The sequence below is a fragment of a genome, unplaced genomic scaffold (assembly GCF_019419815.1).
Source record: "Pyrus x bretschneideri cultivar Hongxiangsu unplaced genomic scaffold, Pyrus_bretschneideri_v1 Contig34, whole genome shotgun sequence".
NCBI lineage: Eukaryota > Viridiplantae > Streptophyta > Magnoliopsida > Rosales > Rosaceae > Pyrus > Pyrus x bretschneideri.
This window is the reverse complement of record NW_025999657.1, coordinates 579,244-602,858: the sequence shown is the minus strand read 5'-3', so window position 1 is coordinate 602,858 and position 23,615 is coordinate 579,244. Positions and strand designations below refer to the sequence as shown.

The window sequence follows — 23,615 nt, the reverse complement described above, 5'->3', positions numbered from 1 at the left end:
CGTTCCAAGGAGTATTGGAACCTGGTGGAGATGGGGATCATTGCAGTCGCAGGAGGAGCGGACTCTAGTGATTCACAGAAGAAGGCACTGGAGGAACTGAAGCTGAAAGACCTGAAGTCCAAGAACTACTTGTTTCAGGCCATTGATCGCTCTATCCTTGAAATGATCTTGAAGAAGGACACGGCGAAGGACATATGGGATTCCTTGAAGCAGAAATACCAAGGAACTGCACGTGTGAAGCGTGCTCAGTTGCAAGCACTTCGAAAGGAGTTCGAAGTATTGCATATGAAGGCTGGAGAAACTGTCAATGATTATTTTGGGAGGACACTCACCATAGCTAATAAGATGAGGGTGCATGGAGAAAGAATGCAGGATATAGTGATCATTGAGAAAGTTTTGAGGTCTATGACATCAAAATTTGATTATGTGGTCTGCTCGATTGAGGAGTCGAATGACTTGGATACTCTATCCATTGATGAACTTCAGAGCAGTTTGCTTGTGCATGAACAAAGGATGGGTCAACATGTGATGGATGAACAAACTCTCCAAGTTACCACTGGAGTCCAACAAGGAGGAAGGAGTGGTGGCCGTGGCTCCTATCGGGGAAGAGGTAGAGGAAGGGGTAGATTTGGGTTCGACAAATCTATCATAGAATGCTACAACTGTCACGAACTAGGGCACTTTCAGTGGGAATGTTCTAAAAAGACTAGGGACTCCAAGGCTAACTTTGCAGAAACAAATGAGGAAATGCTGCTAATGGCGTTAGTGGATGCCAAGGAAGCTGAGACGGAGCAGATTTGGTTTCTTGACTCAGGATGTAGCAACCACATGTGTGGTAGAAAGGAAGCATTTGTCGAAATAGATGCAAATTTCCGAGAGTCAGTCAAGCTGGGAAACAACTTCAGTCTCAGTGTGCAAGGCAAGGGCAAAGTACGAATGGAGGTGCATGGGATCGTGCATGTGATTACAGACGTCTTCTTTGTACCTGAATTAAAGAATAACTTGTTGAGTATTGGTCAACTGCAAGAGATGGGACTTGCAGTGCTCATGCAACATGGGAAGTGTAAGATCTTTCACCCTGAGAAAGGTCTCATTCTCGAAACTGAGATGACATACAACAGGATGTTTGCCTTGAGTGCTCGCTGTCCGGGAAAGGAACAAAGTTGTCTCTCGATGACAACCATAGATCAAGTTGATCGCTGGCATTGTTGATATGGACATTTAAGTTGGAGTGGTCTGAAGGTGTTACAACAAAAGAACATGGTTAAGGGGCTGCCAAAGCTCAAAGCTTCTCAGAATGTGTGTGAAGGCTGCCTTGTGGGGAAGCAACATTGTGAATCTTTTCCTAGTGAAAGTGTGTGGAGAGCCTCAAAGATCCTGCAATTGATACACGCTGACATCTGTGGTCCCATAAACCCAATCTCAAACAGTAAAAAGAGATATTTCATCACTTTTACTGATGACTATAGTAGAAGAACTTGGGTTTATTTTTTGGTGGAGAAATCAGAAGCTTTCACCGTGTTCAAAACATACAAAGCCAAAGTGGAGAAGGAAACTGGATCATTCATAAGAGGGTTGAGGACGGATCGAGGTGGTGAGTTCACATCACATGAATTCACAAATTTCTGCAATGATAATGGCGTTCAAAGGCAGTTGACAGCTGCCTATACGCCTCAACAGAATAGGGTTGCTGAATGGAAGAATCGAATTATCATGAATATGGTTCGATGTATGCTATCAGAGAAGCGGATTCCAAAGACCTTCTGGCCTGAAGCAGTGAACTGGGTTGTCCACGTGCTAAATCGAAGTCCGACCTTTGAAGTAAAGAGCAAAACACCTGAGGAAGCATGGAGTGGGCGCAAACCCTCGGTAGAACACTTTAGGGTTTTTGGTTGCATCTCTCATGTGCATGTACCAGATACCAAAAGATTGAAGCTTGATGACAAAAGCCTCAAATGTATACTGTTGGGGGTAAGTGAGGAGTGCAAAGCTTATAGATTGTATGACCCTATTTCAAGTAAAATCGTTATAAGTCGAGATGTAGTGTTTGAAGAAGATCAACTATGGAATTGGGATGACAGTCATGAGCAAGATATTTTAGCTGATCTTGATGAAGAAACAGGTACTGGAGATGAAGGCAATGAAGAAGGAAATGAAGGAAATGAAGAAGAAACTGACGTTCATGGGTCAGATGGCAATAATCTGTTTGAATCAGAAGATGCCATAAATGAAGGCAGTGCACCTCAAGAGGGACGGACTCGAAGGCCGCCAAGTTGGATGAGAGACTATGACACTGGTGAAGGTCTCTCTGATGAAGAAAGTATGAACTTGGCTCATCTAGCCTTGTTTACAAATGGCGATCCTACTAGCTATTGCAAAGCTGTGAAAAGTGAGAAGTGGAAACAAGCAATGGATAGAAGCAATAGAGAAGAACCATACGTGGGAATTGACTGACCTACCAACAGGAGGAAAAACTATTGGAGTCAAATGGATTTTCAAGACAAAATTGAATGAAAATGGGGAGGTGAACAAGTATAAGGCCCGGCTTGTTGCGAAGGGATATTGCCAACGATATGGAGTGGAATTTTTTGAAGTATTTGCACCAGTGGCACGAATGGATACAATTCGAATGGTTATATCCATTGCTGCACAAAGGAGCTGGAAGATTTACCAACTCGATGTCAAAGCAGCTTTCTTGCATGGAGAGATCAATGAAGAGGTTTTCGTTGAACAACCACCTGGATATGAACAGAAGGGAAGCTAAGGCAAGGTCTATCGTCTCAAGAAGGCACTATACGGGCTCAAGCAGGCTCCACGAGCATGGTACAGTTGAATAGAGGTATATTTTATCAAAGAGGTATTCATCAAATGTCCTTTTGAGCACACTTTGTTTATCAAGACAGCCAGTGAAGGTAAAATTTTGATTGTATGTCTATATGTTGATGATCTCATTTTCACTGGAAATGATAGGGTGTTGTTTGAGAAATTTAAGAGATCTATGATGACAGAATTTGATATGACTGATCTCGTAAGTATGAGATATTTTCTTGGCATTGAAGTAATACAGAAACCAGATGGCATTTTTATAAGTCAGCGTAAGTATGCACAGGAAGTGTTAGACAGGTTCAACATGGGTCAGTGCAACTCAGTGCATAACCCTGTGGTTCCTGGATTCAAACTCACTCATGATGAAGGGGGAGCAAAAGTAGATAACACGCTTTATAAGCAAATGGTTGGGAGTCTTATGTATTTAACAGCTACACGACCTGATCTTATGTACGCTGTAAGTCTAATTAGCAGGTATATGGAGAATCCTACAGAGACTCATTTGTTGGCAGTCAAAGGGATCTTAAGATATGTGAAGGGAACTGGTGATTTTGGGGTATTTTACAAGAAGGGAGGAGATGAAGAGCTCATTGGCTATACGAACAGTGACTATGCTAGTGATCAAGATGACAGAAAGAGTACTTCAGGTTATGTATTTATGATGAATTCAGGAGCAGTATCATGGTTCTCAAAGAAGCAACTAGTGGTCACTCTTTCTACTACTGAAGCAGAATTCATTGCGGCTGCTTCAAGTGCGTGTCAAGTGGTGTGGATAAGAAGAATTTTGAGTTGCTTGACTCTGAGGCAAACTGGTCCAACAAAGGTTTACTGTGATAATGTCTCAACCATTAAGCTGTCAAAGAATCCAGTAATGCACGGTCGCAGTAAACATATAGATGTAAGGTTTCACTTCCTTCGAGATCTTGTCAAGGAAGAAGTAGTGGAGCTGCTGCAGTGTTCTACTCAGGAGCAGATTGCAGACGTGATGACAAAGCCACTAAAACTTGAAGTATTTCAGAAACTACGAGACCTAATGGGTGTATGCAAATGGCCTGGAATAAACTGAATCAATAGTATTCAGTTTCAGGGAGGATGTTGAAGTTGTCAAAGATTCTAGTTGATAGGTTTCCTTGTTTCTAGGGTTTATTCCCTAGACGTGCTAATAACCCTCCTATACATGAGGGACAAGTTTGTTATCTGTTTTTGAATTAGTTGATTACCACGATTCTAGGGTTGTTGTTATCGTGGGTTATTATTTCACTTTCTTGTTGATGTAAGGCTATTTAATAGCTGGTCGAGGTCTTTCAGTAATAGAAGAATGCTTTTGAGTTATCCAGTGCAAAATACTTTGTGTTCATATTCATAAAACTTCACGTAAACCTAGTTCAGTTTCAACAAGATCTACATTTGTGTTGACGTGCCAGTCAAATTTGTGTCATGTGGCAAAAAATAATTTTTTATACATTTAAAATACAATAATTTACCCTATTTAAAAAAATTTAAAAAAAAAAAAAAACCCAAACCTGAAACCCATCTTCCCCGATCCACTTCTCCCTCTCCTCCACTCTCTTCACCTCCCCTTCCTTCCAAAAAACCCACCCCATCCCACCCCAATCCCACCTCCCCCGCAACCCCCCACCCCTCGTTCTCCCTCTCGAGCCTCCCAACTTCATGTCCTTCTTTCTACATCACCACCACCCATCTCATACAATCACCATATCAATCCTCCCCTCCCACCGGAGCAACCACCTCCATCTCCTCATTCTTTCTCCATCACAACCATCCATTCAAGCTTTAAACAAATTTAAAAATTACCCCTGGGTTTTGGTGACTTGGGTTTCTCAAAGATCGCGTCCTTCGGCGACCTGGGATTCGCCGTCTGTGGCCCAATCGGCCGGTTAGGGCCTTGCACGCCGCCCTCCTCATCTTCAAAAGCCTCCTTGTCCTCAGTAGGTTGACGCGGAAAAGATGATGGTTTTGAATTTTGGGAAATAAAGTTTCGAAATCCATGAAATTTCTGGGCTTTTTTTTTTTTGGATTGACAACCAAAATAGAGAGATTTTTTTACGGAGATTTGGGAGAATTAAAGAAACAGGGTTTAGGGATTGTGAGGGGTGGTGTGCTGGTGGTTATGGAGATTGGAGGAGATGGAGGACTCGGGTGGACGAATAGGGGGTGGGCCCCTTTTCATTTTGTTTTAATTTAATTTTGTATTTAAGCTTTTTTTTATGACGTAGTAGATGGATATCTACTTGTCCAAGTTTTTAAAAGAGTGGGCTAACGTGTAATGGGATGCACTACTGTCACGTCATCTCTTAACAAATCAATGGATGAAAATATAACAGAAGTATTATATTGAAATTAAATAATAAATGAGGTATGAAAATGAATTTTTTTTAAAGAAGTTATATGAGGTTGCAATAGATCTCAAACATGAAGTAATAATAAAGTGTAATTTACTCAAAAAATTTGCTTTGTCAATAAAACCAACACAATAATAGTAAACAAATTCGTTCAACGAAACAATCTTGCAATCCATGTTAAACAACAGCTAACTCAATGTCACACCCTCCAGGTGCTTACTGTTTTGGTCAAACAAGGGTTAGGTACATACTGCACATCGTGTTTTGGGTTGGTGGGCTTGCTTCTTTTGTACTTGGCTTTCACTATATTGTGCATTTTTTTGTCTTTTCCTTTACATGAAATGGAAACTACCGACTCATGAGTCAATGAAACTTTAGAAGATACATCTTCTTTTATACCAAAATTGTGTATCATTTTTCTGCACAATCATGCTAGGGAGATGGTTGTAAATTAATAATATTTCTTTACTCAAATTTAAGAGAATGGTGAATTTATAACCAAATAAGAACTACTTGGTAATCACTTAATAGCTCTTTTTTGGCATATATAATTGTTCTGTAATTCAAATCATTTTCATATGTAGTTCTTGGATGTGTGTTCTTCAGTGTTAGTGGCATGAAAATTTAATGTACCACATTGCATTCACGGCATGATTATTCCTCCTGTTTTTGGGATCCATCAGATTATGTTCCCTTATTTGCATGGCAAAATGATTTGAGTTTGGAAATCAGGCGAAAAATATGTATCTGTGGGGAGAGAAATTAGTTCTGAATCTCTAGAGATCAGTGTCATACATGATCATGGAGAGATATAACAGAAGTTTGACTTGGGAAATCTTGTGAATGGAATAACTAGTGGCTTTCTTTATGATTGGGAAGTTTTGTTTTCCCTGTTGTCCTGAAAAGATCATCAACGATGTCACCGTATTGTTTGTTTTTAACTCGTTCTATAACATCAGAGTGCCAGTTTACAAATTTTTTGTCATAATTTATGTGATTGTTAACTTTTGCATCAATCACTCAGAATGTTGAACTCTTTAACAATCAAATTCTTGTCAGTCTTTTGAGAAATTATTCAGTGGTCTGGGGACAAAACACCTTTCTGCTGGTATGAGATGTTTGTCTTTGAAATTGATGTTTGTTGGCAGTCATGTTAATAACATGTACTTGAGTGAAACAATAGTAAGCATCCCTATTTGTAATATGTTTTGATATTTTACTTGTCACCTTTTCTTTCGCAAACAGATGGGGAAAAAATGATAAGATGGGAATGGATCAAAAGATTCAAAACAGAAAAAGGTGGGTTCGAATACTTATACAACATCTATATTCTGTGACGGTTGCATCAAAGAGGTGGAGCCAGGAAGGCATCCTGGTACACACTTGGATAAAGATGGCTACACAAATTTGATCAACAACCGTAGTGCAGAACTTGGAAGATAGTTCAATAGAACACAATCGAAAAATATATGGGATTCACTTAGAAGAGGATGGACATTGTGGATAAGACTCAAATGAGAGGAAACCGGTCTTGGTTGGAATCATATTAAGAGTACTATTGATGCATCTCAGGGATGGTGGGAAAATAAAATTTAGGTGTGAATCTATTTTTAGTTTATGAGTTACTGTATTTTTTTTTTCACTATTATGAGTTTATTATTAATCTCAATATGTATGCGTTTTATTAGGAAAACGGAGACTTTGCAAAATTTCGTGACGTTGGCATTGAGCTAGAGGAGAAGTTAGATCAGATGTTTATGAATGCCACTGCCACCGGTAAACATTCTTGTGCACCCTCATCTGGAGTACTCCGAGTTGAAAGTGGAGGGCCTCCAAGAATGATGTCACTACATTGGAAGATAGTGGCGATTCTGATGAAACGAGTCAAGCTACTATAGGTACTGAAGAGAGAGGAAAAAAGAGAGCTTTTCATCCACTGAGTACAGATGCTACGAAACAAGAGAAAGAGAATGGGGGAGGTGCTGCAGAATTGTCACGAAATTGAACTTATTGGCATGGCTAGGAGTAAGAATGCCGAAAAATCGATGAATACTAGAGTTGCATAACCTTATAGCACTGAGGAAGTGTTGAAAGTAGTCGAGACTTTACTTGGGGCAGAGCCTGGGAGTGATTTGTGGTGGTTTGCAAGTGAGTTATTTTGCTCTGAAGAGGAGACTGTCATGAAGAATGATGACTTCAAGCTTCAGTTCCTTATTCGGAATCACGAGAAAAAAAAAAAAAAAAACAGTACAATGAGAATTTGAAGATGTTTTGTGTTATGTTGTTCGCAATGATGTTTCAAGAGTTTGCCAATTTTAAACCATCTTTGGAGTATGAGTAGGTTTAGGGTTTGTGACCGTGCACTGTCTTGTGTCTTCTACCAAGTTACTATAGGTCCTTGTGTTTGGTAAACTTTATGACCTGCTGAGAAAGCTGGATAAGTACACCATTTGTATGGAAAGTTCGATCATATGAGCCCAGTTCCTAAATTGTACACCGGAAGATGAAGAGCAGTTTAACCAAACCTGAATGGTTGAACTCTTATTATTTACTGGGTAATCCTAAACCCAAAAATAATATTTTCTAAACTCAATCTTGATCGTTCATTTCTCGTATGAGTTTCCGGACTATTGAAGAAAAATTGAAGTTCCTAATCAAAATTGAATTAAAAAGTTTTCATTTTGAGGCGATTATTTTGGTCATAAACTTGGAGGCTAACTACACCCTCTATGTTTTGGGTGATTATCAAAATAGGTCACGAGATCTCAATTTTCTCACATTGCACTCTAAGATTTTGAAATTGAATCAATTTACACTTTTTGTCTATCGAATTATATGAATTTTCATTAAATTGATGACATGCGAGAAGTAAGAATATTATAAGGGTGAATGTAGAGGATGATGCTAAATTTGTGATTGAGTCATGTCAGGGAAGTGTTCCATAACTTGAAGGTTAAAGACAACCATTGAATTGAAGACATTAGATTTTCGGCGAAGCATTTTGTTTTTATTTCTTGAAAATATGTTTCTTGGGAGAGAAACTTTCTGGCAAATGTCATGACTAAGTATGGTCATTTTGTCAATTGCCTCTATATTTGGGATAGAACAATCCTTCTGGATCATTTGAAACTAATAGAAAGGAATTAGCTTTGTATCACAGCTTATTCATCTCCAAGATTACCTAGTAGAGAATGGACCTGAAAATACGTCTCTAAGAGCAACTCCACCCCTAAGACTTTGCGCCAGCACCCAGCCTATTTATCCACTTCAGTGAACAGTAATAGACCTAATGAACAGTAATAGGCCAAATCATCTCCACCCCAAAATAAATGTGCTGGCACCCAGTCTAAAAATGCACTGGCACAAACGATCTCCACCCCTACAAAATGCGCTGGCACCCAGTCCATTTAAAATATTAAATAATTGTTTTATAAAATAATAAATAAAAAAAAAGTTTTAATTTCGGATAGGATTTTTAACCAATCTCGTCACGCCACGTGTCATTATCCGAAATTTTCAACCAATCCCGACAACCCACGTGTCACTTCCTGTTTACAATAATTTAGGCAAGATTTCGATAAGATTTTTAACCAATCTTGTCACGCCATGTGTCATTATCCGAACATACTATTTTGTAGATAGATTTCTGATAAGATTTTCAACCAATCCTGACACACCACGTGTCACTTCCTATTTACAATAATTTAGCCAAGATTTCGATAAGATTTTTAACCAATCACGTAGTGCCACGTGGCATTGTCCAGAACCTTATCTTCTATTTTTTTGTCCATATAAACCCTACATCCCTACATCCATCCTCACACTAAACTCAATCCTTTTTTTTAGCTCAGAATTCTTCTTTATCGTTTTCAAATCTTGAGTTCTTACAATGTCTTCTTCAAGGAGAGCGTATAAACAGTTGCAAGAGCAGCAGAAAAGGTTGTTGGCACAACAGGAAGAATTGGTCAATCTTGACCAAGGTGGAGGTGGAGATGAGGCCTTCGCAATGGAGGAGGATGAGGATGATCACCATAGAAGGCGGAGGGCCTCACATTCCCGTCGTATCATGGAAGCTATGGGTCAGATAGCCCAACCCAGACGTGCGGCAAACATCGATAGAAGAAGGGAAAGACGAGATAAAGATCTCTTGGAAGATTATTTTATTCCCAACAGCATTTTCCCTGATCATGTTTTTAGACGTCGTTTTAGAATGCAATGAAGTTTGTTCGATAAAATCATGAGTGATGTTTGCAACCATGATCCATATTTTGTGCAAAAAGAGGATGCTTTTCATGTTCTAGGTCTTCTTCCTGAGGAAAAAATTACGGCTGCCTTGCGAATGCTTGCATATGGAGCATCTGCAGATCAAGTGGATGAGATCGCAAGGATGGGAAAAACAACAGTTCTGGAGTCCCTTATGCGGTTTTGCTCTGCAATTGAAGCCCTCTACACCAATGAGTACCTTCGGCAACCCACGCCAAGGGACATGCGAAGGCTTCTGAGGAAGGGTGAGATGCGAGGCTTCCCTGGCATGATTGGAAGCATCGACTGCATGCACTGGACATGGAAAAACTGTCCAAGTGCGTGGCAAGGAGCTTATGGCGATAGAAAAGGAGCTAAAAGTATTATTTTGGAAGCGGTGGCTTCTTTTGATACATGGATTTGGCATGCTTTTTTTGGTGTTCCAGGAGCTCAGAATGACCTAAATGTCCTTGCCCAATCTCCAGTGTTTGACGAACTGCTACAAGGAAATGGGTCGAGATGCACATATTGGGTTAATGGTAATAAATACGAGGGACCATACTACCTTGCAGATGGTATTTACCCAAGGTGGTCAACATTTGTCAAAACAGTGCCACATTCGCAAAGTGAAAAAGAGAAACACTTCGCAAAGTGTCAAGAAGGGTGTAGGAAGGATGTTGAGCGTTGTTTTGGTATCCTGCAAGCTCGTTGGGCCATTGTCAGAGCTGCAGCTAGAATGTTTGATGTCGAGGCTCTTCGATCCATCATGATGACGTGTATTATTCTCCATAACATGATTGTTGAAGACGAGTATGATTATGATGCCGTCGATGAATACGAGCCGGATCCGATGAACAACTCAAGAACACAAATCTACTATGCTCATGACCGGACCGAAGATCCCGTGCAACACGAGCCGTTGGAACGGGATGGACGTTACAATGAATTGATCGTTCAACGGTACACTTCATTGCAAGAGCCATACTGGCACATAACCCGCCAAAATGACTTGATTGACCATCAGTGGAGATTGCACGAAGGCGAAGATAATTAAAATAAGGCTTGTGGTTGAAGAATAAAGTGTATTGTTTTTTAAGTAATCTTATTTAGTGTGTTTGTTTTTTTTTTTAAGTTTAAATGGTAAGGTTATGTAATTTTATTTGGTGTTTTTTTTTTAAATGTTTATTTGGTGAGTTTATGTAATCTTATTCAAATATTTAAATAAAGTACAAAAATTACATAACAATAAGAAATTAAATAAAGTTCTAAAAATAAATAAGAAATTACATAAGAAATTAAATAAAGTTCTAAAAATAAATAAGAAATTACATAAGAAATTAAATAAAGTTCTAAAAATAAATAAGAAATTACATAAGAAATTAACTAAAGTTCTAAAAGTAAATAAGAAATTACATAAGAAATTAAATAAAGTTCTAAAAATAAATAAGAAATTACATAAGAAATTAAATAAAGTTCTAAAAGTAAATAAGAAATTACATAACAAATTAAATAAAGTTCTAAAAATAAATAAGAAATTACATAAGAAATTAACTAAAGTTCTAAAAATAAATAAGAAATTACATAAGAAATTAACTAAAGTTCTAAAAGTGAATAAGAAATTACATAAGAAATTAAATAAAGTTCTACAAGTAAATAAGAAATTACATAAGAAATTAAATAAAGTTCTAAAAATAAATAAGAAATTACATAAGAAATTAAATAAAGTAGTACAAATAAATGCGAAATTATACAAAGTCTGTGGAGTTAGGATATGTGGTGCTAGGATCTTGGTTGCTAGGATTTCTGTAGCTGGAACCCCCTTGACTTGTTTCGGCATCTCTTGCACGGCTCCTTTGCACGACATCTCTTTTTTCTGATGTCCAAAAATATTTTGAATTCGGAGACAGTCCTACTAGAGACTTGTTCATAGTGTCACGATCTGTTTGAGCCATCCTTTCTTCTCTAAGCATCTCATTCTCTCGATGAAGTGCTTCTCTAATCATCTCGTTCTCTCGATTAACTGTTTCTCTTTGTCTCTCAGCCGCCGCATCACGAGCCTCAGTAGCTGCTATTATTGCTGCCATAGCAGTAGCTTTTTCCTCATCTCTAGCCTTTTCCCATGCTATGTTCAGTTCACCTTGACGAGTAAGTTCCTCCATATATTTAGTGTAGTCATTTTTGGAAGAACTACCTTTTTTCTTTGATGCCTTTTTACCTTGAGGCTTGAGGGACTGACGAGTCGGTTGGGTCTCTGGTACTTGTTCAAGCGTCCCTTCCGTGTCTTCAAATGTGTTGGCTTCTTGTTCGGCTGTGTCTGCTTCTGGCGAACTGTGTAGACCCATACCGTGCATGACAACTTTTGGACCGGTTGCCACAATTTTGTATCTAGGGCAATCTTTGACAATTTGCCAACATTCCCATTTGTTGAATGATTTGTTATGGTTCTTTGCATTGTAGAATGCTTGTGCTTGTAGTGTCTATAAAAATGTGGGATAAGATAGTATTAAAAAATACGGGTGTAACACAAATAAATAAATTAAAATATTGATGGACGTGGAATGCATATAAATTACATAAGAAATTACATAGAAATTACATAAAAGAAATTAAATAAATTAAAATATTGATGTGGGTGTAACACAAATAAATAAATTAAAATATTGATGGGCGTGGAATGCATATTACATAAAAATTACATAAGAAATTAAATAAATTAAAATATTGATGTGGGTGGAATGCATATAAATAAATAAAAATATTGTTACCTCATCCGCTAAACTTGTCCCACTACGCAGATTACCAGAAGCATGAGAGAGGGCGTTTTTCCAACAAGTAAAGGATGCGTTGAGTTTTTTCCAACGACCTTGAAGACCTTGACTAGATCTGGCATCTTTTCCATGTACATCCTTTCCATGTACATCGCAAAACGATTTTGTAATTTTACTCCACATTTCTCGCTTATCCATCTCATTACCCGTAATCGGGTCATGAGTAGTGCGAACCCAACATTCACACAACGTAACATCTTCACTGAGCTTCCACGAAGTCATTTTTTTCTCTCAAAGTGTACAAAATATTCAAATGTAGAAAGTGTAGAAAGTGTAGAAAATATTGAAATGTGGTGTAAGGTGGAAGATGAGGGTTAGGTATTTATAGAAAAAAAAAATTAAATTTTTAAAATTTTTCTATATTTTTTAAAAAAAATTCACAATTTTTAATTAATTTTTAATAAATTTTAATGTTGTAATTAATCTGGACCGTTGGATTTGAAAAATAATCAAATCCAACAGCCAACCAGCTGCCACGTGGCAAACGATCAAATTTCTAACCGTTGGGCCTTTTTTTTTTTTTTTTTTTAATATTTTTGGTGAAAAAAACATGGACCGTTGATCTGTGATCGAACAGTCCAATTTAAAAGTCAAATTTAAATTTTTTTTACCATTGGAAATCCAACGGCCTACAAAAACTAGCCGTTGGAAATCCAACGACTCTGAGGAGGGCCACGTAGCCCTCACCCGGTCGAACGCAAGTTGCCCTGCACGCGGGCCCCACCGCCTGCAAAGGCTGTCGGCTACTCGCGCCTAGTAGCGCGTGTCGTGCACGCGCCAGGGAAATGGACCGGCTTCTGGGTCTGTCCGAAATAGGCTGGGCTGCTGCCTGGCTTGGGCTGGGTGCCAGCCTGTTTTGCGGGCTGGAGGTGATGGACAGAGTCCCAACCTATTTTTTTCACTTGGTGCCGGTCCAAATGCCTTGGGCTGGAACTGCTCTAAAAGATTTACCAAGTTGGTTTAATAATTCTCCATTGAAAAAGATTGTAGACCTTCAACTCCACTTACTTTCTTAGCAATTTTTTGACCCATTGTAACCAATACAACTACCCAAATGTGCTCAAAATCAAATATGACGGCTGGATTTGAAATAATTTGACATTTGTCCAACAAGAAAAGTACTAAACTTAGACATTTGTCCAACTAATTTGAGAAAAATGTGGCCACAGTTTTCACCGCTTGTCTTTTATTTACTTCGGTTTGTAGCATATGTGATCGGTCTCGAAATTGTCAAGTCTTCAATACTTGTTAAAGCCATACTATCGAAGCACGCCTTCTGAATCAACTTTCTTCTTCACTCGACACTTAGCTCCCGCACCACATGCCAAGGCGGACTACCTCGTGTGGCAACAGGTGCCACCGACTAACTCCATAACCAATCGTAAGCTCTCACTTTCCTCCTACATGGAGCTCACTTACTCCGACGTCTCAACACCACAACAATATCTTAAGAATCCCACATTAACGAAAGGTACGTATTAACTTCTCCCAGATATATATACATCTATAGAAGGTCATTGTTCCTTCATGTAATCATCATTTATTACCTTAAACAATACATGTAGCACCTTAAACACTCTTTGGCCGTACCACACGGTACCCTTCAACCCTAACTCCTGTCTTCCTTGCAGGTTCCCGAGACACACCAGCTGAAGGATTGTAACTGTAAGCGACCAATCACCCCTGCGGAAGTTCACTTCCCTATTCCAAGTTAATCCTTATCTTGGCATCAACTCTTATTGCTAAAATAAATGATAACTCACAATTTTTTTGCCAGAATTACAAATTGAGGGTATTTATGCTTATAAAATGATTGAGATAATAACTAAGGTTTTTTTATTTATTGTAAACTGGCAGAAAAATTATTGTTAAACAGAACATAACTATGTATTAAACGCACAAAAAAGAATTAGAACCAAAACAAATTATAAAATAAAATAATAAACAGCCAAATTCCCATTTTAACTACTACTTTAGAGCATCTCCAAATGAAGAGTAAAATAGAGGAGTCAAAAAGTCCACATCAGCAATAATAGTAAAAAAGACAACATTAGTGTTTTTCAACCGAAATGTCAACTCCTATGTGACATGATGTGGTTTGACATCAAAGATGGTTGCTGTCACATTTGACAACAACTTCAAATATAATTTTAGGGATTAATAAGTGATTTTCATCATTTTTATTTTTATTTTTAGTTTTAAAAATATTTATTACAATTATGAAAAGTAGATAATAGTTTGACGTATAGAGTGGAGAAGAAATTTTTTAAAAAGGTCAAGGTGCCACTTAAGCCTTCAAATTTAAATTGTATGTTTAAAAGAGATAGTGGATCTGTGATTTAATAGAACCCATGAAACCTTTGCGCAATGAAGCCCCCGTCGCGCAAAGCTTGCATTAATTACTCCATCTTAAATATCTTACCGATCATTTCAAAGTTCTTTACGTGATGAATAGTTCATGGCGCAAGATTTTTGCATGAAAAATTGTTCGTCGTGATAGATGGCGTAAAACCTTCATATTACTACGTTTTTACCCAGATATTGCACAACGAAAAATCCATTTTGTCAAGCAAAGCCTTCTTGCTCGGTGAAAGGCTTCGTGGCCTAATGTTTTCAATTTTTTTTTTTTTTTTTTTGGCCTTGATGTTTTCTCACAACGGTACTCTTATTTCGTCGTGGAAAGCGACCTTGCGTAACAAAATTTGGTGCGTCACATAAAGTTGGGTCGCACAAATTTTTCTTTCTCTACTAGTGCTAATTGGTACAATGCTTTGCTATTACATGATTGCTATTTATAATTAGCAAGGTTCGATCTTGGCATGTCTTTTATTAATTACTTATGAATTAAGTTCTCACTTTGTACTTTTGCGTGTAATAGATACGGGCCTTTTCTTGGTCAGGTTGCTATCTTTATCGGTATGTGACAAATTGGGCCGTTCAAATGCACTATGATTTCATATGAATCCTTTTGAGCTTCAAGAAAGATATTTATTGATCTCGTGAACTAGGGAAGAAGAAAACCTTCATATTAAGGTATATTAGAAGGATCAAAGAATTTAAACGAACAATACATCGATTGAATTGAGTCTTGTTGTCCCATTAACTATAATTTATAAACTAGTATTTTCATCGCCAAGAAATTGAAAACAATTTGGGTCTACTTCGCTGCTAGTGGCAAAGTGATAACATGCCTTACATAATCTAAAATAAAAATAAAATATTTGTCACTCAAGGAATTTTCTATGGTACCTCGAGATACTTCGGATGTTTAAACGGTTAGATTTTTGTTTTAAAATACAAATCTAGAATGTAGGACTTTTAAAAATGCCAAAATATCCTATGTAGACGCGTGAAAATGTTCTCAGCTATCCAGATGATTCAGCTAGATTATTATTGAATCCATCATCCATGTACAAGTCCAATGAAACTAGTTTTGAAGATGGTCCCTCCAACTTGCACTCGAAAAGCGACAGTTTTCCTTCACGCTGGAAGACAATGCGACCCCATCGGGCGTGGCGTGGGCCGTATGCAGGTAGGTTAAGGATGGGTTGCATGGGATTGCAATTTGCATGCATCACACATTTTAACTGCTTTGACTAACAATTTCGGCATAATCTAAATTAGAGCAACTTCACCCTCACGTCACAATGTAGTTGCAGCAACTAGCAAAGCTCTTATCCTCCTTATTCTTCTGTTTCTTCAATTTTGATGGCCCCACTTCAATCAACTCCCCCGCACTTGCTGCCTGCTTTTTTTTTTTGGCCCACGGATTATATCTGCACAGCCATTTGATCTCAGATTCTCAATTATTTGGAACTCCCATTTTCATTTTCAATGTTCCATTCTTTGGTGGGGGAAGAAATTTAATCTACAAGGCTATATATTATATGCTCTTTGGCATTGGAGTTTCAGATACGGAGAATCTTTATCTCCACTTTAACACTGGCCCGTTGTGCATCTACTATACAATTCCCCTGTTCTAATAATAGTTTCCAGATTTACTAGAATATAATCTTGTTGTTGCTGTGACTAACACCAAATTAAGAATCAGAAATAGTACTAGCTCTTACAACAAAGCTTTATAATCAAATGTTACGAACAAAATAAAACGAAAAGGAAAGGCATTTTTTTAAATAAGGAGAGAGAATGATTCGAAACTATTACAATAATTTAGGGAATGAGGAGTTTCGAACCTATAACGCATGTAGAAAACCAACATGCTATCCACTACAAGATTGGACGACATGCAAAAGAAAAGGAAAGGCATGTTTTCTCGTACTTCTGTAAATAGGGTTGGCTTGAAATTTCTTCTAAAAGTGTTAAAAATGTTTTCAAAAAATCTAAAAATGCTTCTAGCTTAAGGTTTGGCAAAAGAACATAAAAGCACTACGCTTTCTGGAAAAGAACCCGCGAGAAAAGAACTTGTACTTTTAATTAAAATTTTAACAAGTTTTTAATAATAACACTCTTTTGAAAAGCTCTTATAAGTATAAGGGCTTCTTAATCACACTTCAGATGATATCAAGGAAAATGTTTGTTTTGCTGGAGGGAATTTTCTTTTATATATATATATAAGGGTCTAATTGTATTTATCTTTACTTGTAAGTGAGATATCTCAGGTTCAAATTACGTGAATGATGAGTTTGATATCAATATTCTTCATCCCCATAGTCTAAATATATATATATATATATATATATATATATTGTTGTATAAAGAAACACGCCCAGCTTTCACAAAAATAATTATGAGCTCTTCTACAAGGGTGCCATTGGGTATAATGCAAAAGGTGCATCGACCCATGGACCCTAATTTTTAAGAGGCCCAAAATTTTTCATTTTTATATAATTATCATTCACAGTTTGGGTTTGGTTGGATTTGAGTTCACACGAGTTTATTCTAGTTTAGATCTGAATTGAAGGGCTCGGGCTTACTTGGGCTGAGTCAAGTTTGTCCAACTTTATCGAGCTCAATCTTAAAACTTTATTATGCAAGATGTTATCAAACTTTGTAAACAACATCAATATATATTAGTTATTATTTAATTTTACACATCATCATCCACACAAAAGCCAAATAGTGTGGAGATTAGTTCTAATATTTCAAATATGCGAAGTTGAAATACAAGTACAAGATAATACCAAAGTTTCAACCAAAAGAAACATAAAAGCAACATTATCATCCATTGTACAAATCAAAACCAACAACAATCCTCAATTTAGTCATCCCTAAACTTGTACCTTGCTTATATTATATGAAGTTGAATGAGTAATATGTGTTTGAGAGAATTCGGGCTAGAAATTGGGTTGGGTTGATCAAGTTGAGGTTAAGTTGGGTATGGGCGAGTTTTTACTTTAATTTAATCCACTCAATTGAGTTTAAAATTGGGTTGGGCATGGATGGATTCAAGTTGACCCAACCCAAATTGCACCCCTATATATATACATCCTATATTACATGTATACATATATTTTCTATTAAAAACTTAACACTAGTACAAAAACATGTTTGAGCGACAGCACCTTGCGCGACGTAGCAAATTTTGTCGCGCAAAGTATGTTTGCGTGAAGCTAAACACAAAACATCGCACAAATGACCTTTGCGCAACGACACTTTTCGCGAGCAAGATTTTGGCACCAAACCAAGAATGCTTAACCCATTTTTTCCCAACTTTACGCGACGCAAGTGCACCTACGTTGCTCAAAGCTTTTTTGTGCGACGAAGGCAGGGGCGGATACATTGAGGGGCAGGGGGGTCAGCTGACCCCCCGAACTTTGGTGAACGTCCATAGATACCTTGGGTGCTGACCCTCTGAACTTCGGTGAATGTCCATGGATACTTTAGGTGTTGCCATTTTGAAGATTAGAGTTGGCTTCATACATGCCTTCCAACTAACTTCAGGCCTGCCAAGACTCAATGAATGTCCATGGATGCCTTGGGTGTTGTCCCTGCATACAATAACAAGTGTGCAGTATGCCTTTCCAAATAACTTCAGGTTTACCAAGACTTGATGAAATGGTGATATGCATGTTATTTCTGATAAAAAAAAATTTGCGCGTTGCGTGCTCTATTCTTACTGACCCCTCTAATATTATTTCTTGGATCTGCCACTGGATGAAGGTGTACATTCGTCGCGCAAAGATTTTTTTTTTTTTTTTCTTCTTCTTTTTCTTTTTGCTTTTCTTTTGGGGTTCTTGCATTGCCTTTTTCTCTTGTGGTGTCCACTTTTGTAAATATTTTAAATTGACGATCGAATTAATTCATTGTATTCATATAGGGTCAATGAGTGTAACTGTAAAAAATTATGAAAATCGGAGTTAAAATAACCGTTAAATCGTGATTTTTCTTTTATAACCGTCGAAAAACTTTGTCCCGTTACTTAATCTATAAACGTTTTTTTTTTTGCAATTTTTGGTGTATGTGATCTCAAATTATATGCAAACAAGTTTGACGGTTGGATCGTTGAAACTAGTTTTGTACAATGTGTATCCCATCAAAACAATACATTCACTAAACTTTGGAGTTTATTTATACTTTCATTAAGTATAACATAGGATTTTGTCGTATCCACTTGTATAAATGTTTTAAATTGATGATCGAATTAGTTTGTTGTATTCATATAGGATCAAGGAGTGTACTGTAAAAAATCATCAAAATCAGAGTTAAAATAACCGTTAAATTGTGATGTTTCATTTATAATCGTCGAAAATGTTTGTTCCGTTACTTGATATCTGAATGTCTTTTTTTTTTTTTTTTTTTGCGATTTTTGGCATATGCAATCTCGTAGCATATACAAACAAGTTTGACGGTTGGATCGGTGAAACTTGTTTTGTACAATGCGTATCCCATCTAAACAATAGATTCACTTACACTTGGAGTTTATTTATACTTTCATTAAGTATAACATAAATTTTTGTGGTATCCACTTTTGTAAATGTTTTAAATTGACGATTGAATTAGTTCATAAGCAAAAGAAGAAGAAGGGAAAAAATAAAAATAAAACTTTGCGCGACGAATGTACACCTTCGTCACGAAAAGTTTTTTTTTTTTTTTTTTTTTTACTTTTCTTTTGGGGTTCTTGCATTGGCTTTTTTCTTTTGTGGTATCCACTTGTGTAAATATTTTAAATTAACGATCAAATTAGTTCATTGTATTCATATAGGGTTAAGGAGTGTAGTTGTAAAAAATCATTAAAATCGAAGTTAAAATAACCGTTAAATCGTGATTTTTCGTTTGTAACTGTCGAAAATGTTTGTCCCGTTTCTTGATATCTAAATGTTTTATCTTTGCGATTTTGGGTATATGCGATCTTGAAGCATATACAAACAAGTTGACGGTTGGATCGTTGAAACTAGTTTTGTACAATGTCTATCCCATCAAAATAATAGATTCATTAACACTTGAAGTTTATTTATACTTTCATTAAGTATAATGTAAGATTTTGTGGTATCTACTTGTGTAAACATTTTAAACTGACGATCGAATTAGTTCACAAGCAAAAGGGGAAAAAAAAAAAAAAAAAAAAAAAACTTTGGACGAATGTACACCTTTGTCGCACAAATTTTTTTTTTTTTTTTTTTGCTTTTCTTTTGGACTTTTGGTATTGCCTTTTTCTTTTGTGGTATCCACTTGTGTAAATATTTTAAATTGACGATCGAATTAGTTCATTGTATTCAAATAGGGTCAAAGAGTGTAGCTATAAAAAAATCATCAAAATCGGAGTTAAAACTACCGTTAAATCATGATTTTTCGTTTATAATCGTCGAAAATGTTTGTCCCGTTACTTCATCTCTGAATGTTTGTTTTTTGCGATTTTTGGCGTATGTGATCTCGAAGTATGTACAAACAAGTTTGACAGTTGGATTGTTGAAATTAATTTTGTACAATGCGTATCCCATCAAAACGATAAATTCACTAACACTTAGTTTATTTATACTTTCATTAAGTCTAACATAAGATTTTGTGGTATCCACTTGTGTAAATATTTTAAATTGACGATCGAATTAGTTCATTGTAATCATATAGGGTCAAGGAGTGTAGCTGTAAAAAATCATCAAAATCGAAGTTAAAACTACCATTAAATAGTGATTTTTCGTTTATAACCGTAAAAAATGTTTGTCAACTTGATCTTTTAATGTTTATTTTTTGCGATTTTTGGCATATGCAATCTCGAAGCATATACAAACAAGTTTGATGGTTGAATTGTTAAAATTAGTTTCGTACAATGCCATTTGATTTCAGATTCTCAATTATTCGGAATTCCCATTTTCATTTTCAATGTTCCATTCTTTGGTGGGGGAAGAAATTTAATCTACAAGGCTATACATTATATGCTCTTTGGATTTGGAGTTTCAGATATGGAGAATCTTTTTTTTTTGGTGGCTTCGCCCGGGTGCATCTACTATACAATTCCCCTGTTCTAATAATAGTTTTCCAGATTTACTAGAATATAATCCTTGTTGTTGCTATGACTAACACCAAATTAAGAATCAGAAATAGTACTAGCTCTTACAACAAAGCTTTATAATCAAATGTTACAAACAAAATAAAACGAAAAGGAAAGGCATTTTTTTAAGTAAGGAGACGGAATGATTCGAAACTATTACAATAATTTAGGGGAGGAGGAGTTTCGAACCTATGACGCATGTAGAAAACCAACATGCTATCCACTACAAGATTGGACGACATGCAAAAGAAAAGGAAAGGCATGTTTTCTCGTACTTTTGTAAATAGGGTTGGCTTGAAATTTCTTCTAAAAGTGTTAAAAATGTTTTCGAAAAAACTAAAAATGCTTCTAGCTTAAGGTTTGGCAAAAGAACATAAAAGCGTAACACTTTCTGGAAAAGAACCCGCGAGAAAAGAACTTGTACTTTTAATTAAAATTTTAACAAGTTTTTAGTAATAACACTCTTTTGAAAAGCTCTTATAAGTATAAGGGCTTCTTAATCACACTTCAGATGATATCAAGGAAAATGTTTGTTTTGCTAGAGGGAATTTTCTTTTATATATATATATATATATATATATATATATATATATATATAAGGGTCTAGTTATATTTCTCTTTATTTATAAGTGGAATATTTCAAATTCAAATTTCGTGAATGACGAGTTTGATATCAATATTCTTCATCCCCATAGTCTAAATATATATTGTTGTATAAAGAAACACGCCCAACTTTCACAAAAATAATTATGAGCTCTTCTACAAGGGTGCCATTGGGTATATTGCAAAAGGTGCATCGACCCATGGACCCTAATTTTTAAGAGGCCCAAAATTTTTTATTTTTATATTTAAATTGAAGAGCTCAGACTTACTTGGGTTTTGGTTGGATTCAAGTTAACACGGGCTTACAAATCATTCACAGTTTGGGTTTTGGTTGGATTCAAGTTCAGACGGGTTTATTCTAGTTTAGATCTAAATTGAAGGGCTCGGGCTTACTTAGGTTGAGTCAAGTTTTTCCAACTTTATCGAGCTCAATCTTAAAACCTTATTGTGCAAGATGTTATCAAACTTTGTAAACAACATCAATCTATATTAGTTATTATTTAATTTTACACATCATCCACACAAAAGCCAAATAGTGTGGAGATCAGTTTTAATGTTTCTAATATGCGAAGTTGAAATACAAGTACAAGAGAATACTAGAGTTTCAACCAAAAGAAACATAAAAAGCAACATTATCATCCATTGTACAAATCAAAACCAACAACAATCCTCAATTTAGTCATCCCTAAACTTGTACCTTGCTTATATAATATGAAGTTGAATGAGTAATATGTGTTTAAGAGAATTCGGGCTAGAAATTGGGTTGGGTTGATCAAGTTGAGGTTACGTTGGGTATGGGCGAGTTTTTACTTCAATTTAATCCACTCAATTGGGTTTAAAATTGGGTTGAGCATGGATGGATTCAAGTTGATCCAATCTAAATTGCACCTCCATATATATATACATCCTATATTACATATATATATATATATATATATATTTTTTTTTTTTTTTTTTTCTATTAAAAACTTGATAAAAAGTTTTCAGTTTACATATGGCGATGAGTTTTTCTTGTTGGTCATTAATTATTACAATTGTTAAGAGGAGCTTTTATAATTTTTATATTAATTTTCCAATCTTCTAAAAAAAATTTAAAAAAATCTTGTCAATTACTTCCTCCCACAAGCACAAATGTCTTTTCATATTTCTCTTTTAATCATATTTTTTATGGATTAATTCTAAATCATAATTTCATGGCAGTTGAGAAATCCAAATGAGTGAGACTATTCAATTTGTTGGACTGATATGTTGACTTCGATTGAGATAGAATGTCGATTGTTAAATTTCGCATGAATACATTGTTAAGGAAAATATCTTATACAGGGTCCCGTCCCTTCGGGGACATCCGATGATAATAATAATAATCTTATAGAGGGTCCTTTATAACATTCGCACAAATCCCCCAAAACGTCAGAGATACTATTGTATTTTTTATTTTTGAACAAATGATAGTATCTACATTAAGATTATCTTCAATGGTTGGGCTAAAAGCCAAATTTTTTAGCCTCGAAAATTTAGCTTTTAGCCTAGAAACAGCTTTTCTGCTCCAACCGTTCTAGCCTAAAATTTTAGCCCGGGATTATTAAAGAATGAACTTAGGCTATTTTTTTTGTTAAATTAAATTTTAAAAAAATAAATAAATATCTAGACTATAGTAAATTAATTTGATGAACATTTTAATCTAAAAAAAATTTAAATTCCGATAAATATTGGGTGGAGTCCACTCCGATTTCTGGGCTAAATTTTGGGAGGAATTTGACATTAGTTTAGCATTTAGCCCAAAATTTCCCCTTGGGTTGGAGTGGGTTTGGGGGGAAATTTTGGGGGTAATTTGGTTTTTAGCCCGCCATTGGAGTTGGTCTAAAGGAAGGGTGGGGGAGTGGGCTAAACATAACAATGTACTTGCCCTAATAATGTGGTTTAACTTTGCCTTTAGCTAGAATTGAATTTAATATATCTCACTTACAAATAAAGAGAAATAAACCTTTATTCTTTGTTCATTTTGGGGTCATCGAGTAGAAATTATCATATCAAAAAACACAAAATTGCACACCAAAGATCAGAAAATATTTTGGGCAAAGTGATTTTTACATTCTTTTTTATTCCCTTGTGTATAGCTAGGAACGAATGAGAAAAAAAAAAAAGAAAAAAAAAGAAAAGGAGCATGAAATTATTTCCCTTTTAAGCACTTTAGACAATTAAATCCTTTTGATGTTGGTTTTACACTTGACGATTTCTGGATTAAGAGATAATCAGATCGATGTTGGTTTATAGTTTATCTAACTGTTTCATATGATTTTCCATAAA

The 23,615-nt window shown here is 36.1% G+C and overlaps 1 long non-coding RNA gene across 1 annotated transcript; it reads left to right on the top strand.

The window, feature by feature from the left end:
• Nucleotides 1–13,433: 13,433 nt before the first annotated feature.
• On the top strand, nt 13,434–14,038 carry LOC125480620. The gene is made up of 2 exons (XR_007260959.1): nt 13,434–13,730; nt 13,891–14,038. It is a non-coding gene; the product is annotated as an uncharacterized LOC125480620 (long non-coding RNA).
• The last annotated feature ends 9,577 nt before the right edge of the window (nt 14,039–23,615 follow it).